General features: G+C 42.4%; 1 non-coding gene across 1 annotated transcript; it reads left to right on the forward strand.

The window, feature by feature from the left end:
• The first annotated feature begins 214 nt into the window (after positions 1–214).
• On the forward strand, positions 215–289 carry Trnal-caa. The gene has a single exon. It is a non-coding gene; the product is annotated as a tRNA-Leu (tRNA).
• The last annotated feature ends 7945 nt before the right edge of the window (positions 290–8234 follow it).

Raw genomic sequence — 8234 nt, forward strand, 5'->3', positions numbered from 1 at the left:
TGCCACGAATTTTCGTATCAGTGCACACTCCGCTGTAGAGTGAAAATATCATCCTAGACACATCCCCAAGGCTGTGGCTAAGCCATGTTTCCGCAATATCCTTTTTTCCAGGAGTGCTAGTTCTGCAAGGTTCGCAGGAGAGCTTCTTTGAAATTTGGGAAGTAGGAGACGAGGTAGTGGCGGTATTGAAGCTGTGTGGACGAGACGTGAGTCGTGCTTGGATAGCTCAGTTGGTAGAGCACTTGCCCGCAAAAGGCAAAGGTCCCGAGTTCGAGTCTCGGTCCGGCACACAGTTTTAATCTTCCAGGAAGTTTCGAGTACAATTATCTGCATCCTTCATGACAACTGCTACTATCCACATCACATGCAAAGGGTGCAAGGATTATCAGTAGCGGACTTCCCTGTACGTAAAGGATTGTTTCGATAGTTTTTGCACCAGACCATTACAATTATGGGATATCTGGCATCAGTCCTCTTTACCGAAGAAGTAACCTTTACCAGACTGGAATCATCCATGTACATAATCGTCATATGTTGGCTACAAACACCTTACTTGGTCGGAGGAACTTTTGTTCGTCAGCGCCATCTACTGATGCATTTTCCGACACATGTTCATAAGAACATTTCTCCTCCACTTGCAGTCACGAATTTGCCCCTGCAGTTTGTCGGTTTTATTAATGTTCACCCTGTGTTTAAAGCATCCAAGTGTTGTGAGCCTGTGCCTCATGTACTCTGTAGTATGGTTCACTGTGGTCAGACTCAATCTATGATGTACATATTGATACGGTCGTATCGATACGATCCAGCAGCGCACCGCTGACGCAAAGATTTTAGCCTCTTGTTAGATGCTATGCGTGTGTACCCCTGCGAAAACTACACAACTGGCCATTAAAATTGCTACAACTCGAAGGTGACGTGCTACAGAGGCGAAATTTAACCGACAGGAAGAAGATGCTGTGATAGGCAAAGGATAGCTTTTCAGAGCATTCACACAAGGTAGCCGCCGGTGGCGACACCTACAACGTGCTGACGTGAGGAAAGTTTCCAACCGATTTCTCATACACAAACAGCAGGTGACCGGCGTTGCCTGGTGAAACGTTGTTGTGATGCCTCGTGTAAGGAGGAGAAATACATACCATCACGTTTCCGACTTTGATAAAGGTCGGATTGTAGACTATCGCCGGCCAGAGTGGCCGAGCGGTTCTAGGCGCTACAGTCTGGAACCGCGCGACCGCTACGGTTCCAGGTTCGAATCCTGCCTCGGGCATGGATGTGTGTGATATCCTTAGGTTAGTTAGGTTTAAGTAGTTCTAAGTTCTAGGGGCGTGATGACCTCAGATGTTAAGTCCTATAGTGCTCAGAGCCATTTGAACCATTTGTAACCTAACGCGGTTGCGGTTTATCGTATCGCGACATTGCTGCTCGCGTTGGTCGAGATCCAATGACTGTTAGCAGAATATGGAATCGGTGGGTTCAGGAGGGTAATACGTAACGCCGTGCTGGATCCCAACGGCCTCATATCACCAGCAGTCCAGATGACAGGCATCTTATCCGTTTGGCTGTAACGGATCGTGCAGCCAAGTCTCCATCCCTGAGTCAACAGATCGAAACATTTGCAGGACAACAACCACCTGCACGAACAATTCGACAACGTTTGCAGCAGCATGGACTATCAGCTTGGAGACCATGGCTGAGGTTACCCTTGACGCTGCATCACAGACAGGAGCGCTTGCGATGGTGTACTTAAGGACGAACTGGGTGCACGAATGGCAAAACGTCATTTCTTAGGATGAATCCAGGTTCTGTTTACAGCATCATGATGGTCGCATCCGTGTTTGGCGACATGGCGGTGAACGCACATTGGAAGCGTGTATTCGTCATCGCCGTACTGGCGTATCACCCGGCGTGATGGTATGGGGTGCCATTGGTTACACGTCTCGATCACCTCTTGTTCGCATTGACGGCACTATGAACAGTGGACGTTACATTTCAGATGTGTTACGTCCCGTGGCTTTACCCTTCTTTCGATCCCTGCGAAACTCTACTTTTCAGCAAGATAATGCACGACCGATGTTGCAGGTCCTGTACGGGCCTTTCGGGATACAGAAAATGTTCGAATGCTGCCCTGGCCAACACATTCTCCAGATCTCTCACCAACTGGAAACGTCTGGTCAATGGTGGCCGAGCAACTGGCTCGTCGCAATACGCCAGTCAGTACTCTTGATGAACTGTGGTATCGCGTTGTAGCTGCATGGGCAGCTGTACCTGTACACGCCATCCAAGCTCTGTTTGACTCAATGCCCAGGCGTATCAAGGCCGTTATTACGGCCAGAGGTGGTTGTTCTGGGTACTGATTTCTCAGGATCTATGCACCCAAATTGGGTGAAAATGCAATCACATGTCAGTTCTAGTATAATATATTTGTCTAATGAATACCCGTTTATCATCTGCATTTCTTCTTGGTGTAGCAATTTTAATGGCCGGTAGTGTACTTTAGGCTTCACAGATCAAGCAAGAGGTCAGTCGCTGGACACAGCGGGCATTGACTCTAAGCTCAACAGCAAGCATTTTGGAGTCGCTGTGGTCACGTGCTGGATCGCTAGGCTCGTGTTGTCAAGCAGGTGGCAGTTCCGAAATGGTCTGCCGAGTCGCTTATGGATCGGCAGGTCGCTGCGTTGCTGCCTGGCCGGGCGTGTAGTGATAAGCTGCACCCGTGGACTTGTGGGCTGGACTTGATTCTATTCGTTCCGTATTTTTGGGCTGAGCTCCTTGGGTTACTCACTGCCAGACTATAATATTTGGGGATCCCTTATGATCCTGCAGGATCGCATGCGCTCTCTTACGTGTCCTTTTTTTCCTTTTCAAAAAAAGTGGCGCGAGTGCAGTTTGCATATGGTGGAATTAGTACAGGCAGTTATTTGTGTGCATGAGGTACCCTTGTTGAGGGGCTCTCAGGGAACATTAAAACTGGATAGTCTTCAACTCTGTCTTTCTTTTGTTGTGGACGCCTGTGAAAATTGTTGGCATTGGGCATGGGCATGATGCAAGGGAGTCAGGAAACAGGCGAGGCTTAAGTTCTGTGGTTGTACGTACTGCGTGGGGCCCCTGTAGCCCGTCGGTGCTGTGGAAACTTACCTAAAGTGTGCTTTAAGCGCTTGCTCAGCATCAGGACAACTGATATGCATTTACTCAGTAGCGGATTCGTAAAGCCCATTCTGTAACATGTCCGGATTTCCTTGGGTTTCCTACCACTGTGCATAGTTTGCTAAATTTGTTTTGGAGCTGGTGCTTTCCCTGTGCGTGGCACTCGTTAAAATTCATTAATTATACGCCTGTGAATTACTTGTTTGACGTAACTGATAGAGGCTTAACATACTTGGTACTTTCTGTATATTATGGCTATTTTTCTGAAACTAGTGCAGTGCTCGACACCTAGCTTGGTGTGGACTGTGTTTTAAAGAAAAACGGCGGCAGACACTAAGTTGCTTATTATGTAGCAGATTAACCCTTTCAGACCCTCTGGCTACAAATGTTTACATCAACTTCATTGTGTCTCGACTCCAACGGAAGTATTTTTTCCCAATGTAAACCTGATGTACACATAAGCGAATGTTCAGGCTTTTCATCAGGCGCAAGTGTTGCCAACTTTTGGACATCGCTATAAAATTATCAGCAAGTCAATGTAGCACTGTGCAGCAACGTCTGACCAGCAGAATACACAGATGTGGTTGGTTTGCTATGTTCCATTGTATAATTGAATATTGTGATTGTTATTTTGCATTGTGATTATTGAATGATCATTTTACTATTCACAACAATAGAGAATATTTCGTAAGTAGTTACTTCAGTCCATAAAATGAAGCCAAGTGTACAAAGTATGCTTTCAAAACGAGTACATATTTTTGTATAAATCTTGCATCTAAAATCATTAAAAGATCCCCTAAGAGCATTACCAGATATGGGAAACTTTTCCTACCTTCAGATGAAATTCAAGCCTGAAAAGATTAAGATGTTGTAGTATTTAGATGGTTGTATGATTTTAAAAAGGCTAAGATTCGTTAATTCTGCATGTTTTTCTGTATTGGTCTATTTATGTACAAAAACAATATCACCAAAGGGGCAGTGCCCAAGGTCTCCGTTAAGTTCAGCTGGGAGCTACACTCGCTGCGCTCACCAGTTTCAAGGTTATTAGTATTTTGATAATAGGGCATTTGCCCATATATTAATTTTGTCTATCCGTGTTCATTTTGGTTTTAAAGGATTCACTTATTAGAATTTGTTAAAAATTGTGTTAATGCAGTAACTTCAAATCTGCCAAAAATTTTGCTGCATGTTTATAAGCTGTCGGCTATATATATCCAAGGAGCTTCTGACCGGCGTCCCATGTATTTCAGTGGACAGTGTTGAATTCATGCTCGGCTGTGCCTCTGTAAGATAAAACAGTTCTTAAATAAATATTGTATCAAGGTACACAGGGGCTGTACACATCTGAACCATTGTGTTAAAGTCTGACCTGCTCCAAAGGTTGCCTTTGGTTCCCAATCTCTTTTCTAAATGTTTCACAAATGTTAAAGTGCTCTTTCGTGAGTATGTGTTGGAACATAAAGTTCATGAGGAGAAGGAAATGGAAAAGCGTTTTAGTGTGTGTATGTGTGTTACATACTTAAGTCTGCTAGTATTAGCTCTATAAACAGGAAGTCCAGACAAATTGTGTTTGTAGGTGGCATAACCGCATCTATACTGTTCTAGTTTGTTGGCATGTAATACATGCCAAATTTAAATCATATAAAATGCAGTTATTTGAAAAATATGCAAGGTGATGATTAAGGTCGATGAGGAAAAACAAAGGATGACTTTGCTTTGGACAATGAATAGGGGATAAAACATATATTGACAATTTATAATGTTTGTGAAATCTTATAGGACTTAACTGCTAAGGTCATCAGTCCCTAAGCTTACACACTAATTAATTGAAATTATTCTAAGGACAAACACACACACCCCTGCCTGAGGGAGGACTCGAACCTCTGAAGGGACCAGCCGCACAGTCCATGACTGCAGCACCTAAGACCGCTCGGCTAATCCCGCACGGCGACAATTTATGAAATCTGCATCAAAATATGTACAATAATACATGTTATTTTGCAACATTAAGTTGTAATATGTTTTATTCCATCGTACGTATTTCCCATAAAACGCGACTGTTCATTTGTGAGAGTCACAGCAGTTCATGCATTTGCAGTGTCAGAGACTTAACAGTCAGTTTATTGCTATATCGAAAATAATTAGCGTATTTTACATCAGACGTAACATTAAAGCTCAGCTGTTGCAGTGTTGAAGAGAGAGAGAGAGAGAGAGAGAGAGAGCCGGCCGAAGTGGCCGTGCGGTTAAAGGCGCTGCAGTCTGGAACCGCAGGACCGCTACGGTCGCAGGTTCGAATCCTGCCTCGGGCATGGATGTTTGTGATGTCCTTAGGTTAGTTAGGTTTAACTAGTTCTAAGTTCTAGGGGACTAATGACCTCAGCAGTTGAGTCCCATAGTGCTCAGAGCCATTTTTTTAGAGAGAGAGAGAGAGAGAGAGAGAGAGAGAGAGAGAGAGAGAGAGACTTAACAGCCCATATGTATTCAGTTGTTGGTGTTAGGTTAGAGAGACTTAGAAGTTCATGTATTTTCAGCTGCTGTTGGACGTGCAGTTCACTATTAGAAGAGACGAAATATGGATGGTCCTTACAGCCCAGCCGGTGAGGAGGAACGGTAACCTATTTTTTCAATGAATCTGTTTGAATCAGTTACTATAAGCTGGGGAAATTATAAAGGAGGCTACATATTTTCTGATGAAGAATCTATTAACTTACTGTCTGGGCTACAACTCCCATACATACCTTTTGACCGTATTTTGTTCCCACAGGTGTGCACTGGTCGAAGAAGATACTGCATGGCTATCAGGTTCGAGTTCAGGATTCGCTTATTCTCCATGAGCTACAGCTGCCCCTGAGATAGGCAACCAGAAACTACCTGTGATTGGTTCAGAAATGTGGAGAAGATGTACAGGTAAACCATAGTACATGCTTATGGAAGGCTGCCCCTGTGAGTGCCACACATACGTGTGAAATACAATGGCAGAGTATGCCAAATTATTTGGTGCAGAATGGGGTGGTATTCGACTTGGAACTTGGGACATGGGACAAGTGTTCCACAAACTGAGCTATAATATTTTTAACTAGATCTATTATTGTACTGATTTACAATGGATTACAGTGTCTTACAGATGTTGATACATAGCTTCACCACTGTCAACATATTCTTCAAGTTATTTACGTTAAGAAGGAATTAATAATAATAATAATAATAATAATAATAAACCCCGTGGAGGCCCGGGAAAAGAATAGGCCTCCGGTATGTTCTGCCAGTAGTAAAAGGCGACGAAAAGAACAAACCACTAATAGGGCTAACCTCCCTTTTAGTGTGCGTAGTTGGTTCAGGACAGAACTAATGAAGCCTCGGACAAGCACTGTCATGGTCGGGGACGACGCTTGAACCCTGTGCCCATCCACAATGCTAACGACACTGCTAGCCACACGGCAAATGGTTTAAATCCAAATAGAGGTGTTTTGCAGGATATGCTTCCGGCAACCACTCTAGAAGGAAAACAAAGACAGAGGATGAGGATGGTCAGATGAAGTTAGGCAACACCTCATGTTCTGTTATTACCAAGCAACAAACTTAGGAACTAACAAAACTGGATACAGGTCACAAGTATACACAACATTTATTACCAGATACCCAGAATTAAAATTTCTAAGAGAACAACGACTAGCTGATCAGATCCGTGTAATAATAAAAAATAACAGAATACCCCAGTCAGAAAACATCAAACAACAAGTACAACAAATACTGGAACAAAATAATGTGCAATCAGAAGAAGAAGAAAATACAGTAATGGACTCAAACATCCCAGAGCAAACAAACAAAGAACAACAAGCATCAATTAAACAATAAGAGGAAAACGAAATCTTAAGACAGCCACCAGAACAAGCACAAATAGAACACGAAGTGACACACATGTTAGATATAGAAGAAAAATTTCAGCTGACATATATAGAATACAAAGACACAAATACAGACATTAGACCATTCTTGCATAGACCCCCAAATAACCCACAAGTCGAAACAACAACAACAACTATCAACACAATCATACAAAATAAAATAAATGAAAATACAACTATGGATGAGTTACAACTACTGGTTTATATAGGAGCACTCACTGCACTAAATATACACACTAGGCAGAGATCAGAGCCAACCAACACATAGAAAAAAACCACAAAACCGGCATGGCAACACAGGCTACAGATCAAAATAGAAAAACTGAGAAAAGACATCGGACAGCTAACACAATTCATAAGAAATGAAATATCAGACAAAAAACGGAAAAGGTTAGGTAAAATCTCACAACAAGAAACGATAGAGCAATTAGATGAAAAGAAGCAGAAATTACAAGCATTGGCCAAACGACTTAGAAGATACAAGAAAAGTGAAAATAGAAGGAAACAAAACCAAACATTCAACACAAACCAAAAGAAATTTTATCAAACAATAGATAACACACACATCAAAATAGACAATCCACCAAACATAACAGACATGGAACACTTCTGGAGCAACATAGGGTTAAACCCGGTACAACATAACAGACATGCACGATGGATACAAGCAGAAACAGACCCATACAAGATGATACTACAAATGCCTGAAGTGATAATTTTGCAACATGAAGTCACCCGAGCAATTAATTCTATGCACAATTGGAAAGCCGCTGGGAAAGATAAAATAGCAAATTTCTGGCTAAAGAATTTCACCTCAACACATTCACATCTAACTAAATTATTTAACAGTTACATTGCAGACCCATACACAGTCCCTGATACACAAGGAATAACTTATCTGAAACCTAAAGATCAAGCAGACACACCAAACCCAGCAAAATATCGCCCCATAACATGCCTACCAACAATATACAAAATACTGACTTCAGTCATTACACAGAAATTAATGACACATACAACACAGAACAAAATTATAAATTAAGAACAAAAAGGCTACTGCAAAGGAGCACAAGGATGTAAAGAGCAACTGATAATAGATGCAGAGGTGACATATCAAGCTAAAACGAAACAAAGGTCGCTACACTATGCATACATTGATTACCAAAAAGCTTTTGATAGTGTACC

Source organism: Schistocerca piceifrons, chromosome 2 (assembly GCF_021461385.2).
Source record: "Schistocerca piceifrons isolate TAMUIC-IGC-003096 chromosome 2, iqSchPice1.1, whole genome shotgun sequence".
Lineage (NCBI taxonomy): Eukaryota > Metazoa > Arthropoda > Insecta > Orthoptera > Acrididae > Schistocerca > Schistocerca piceifrons.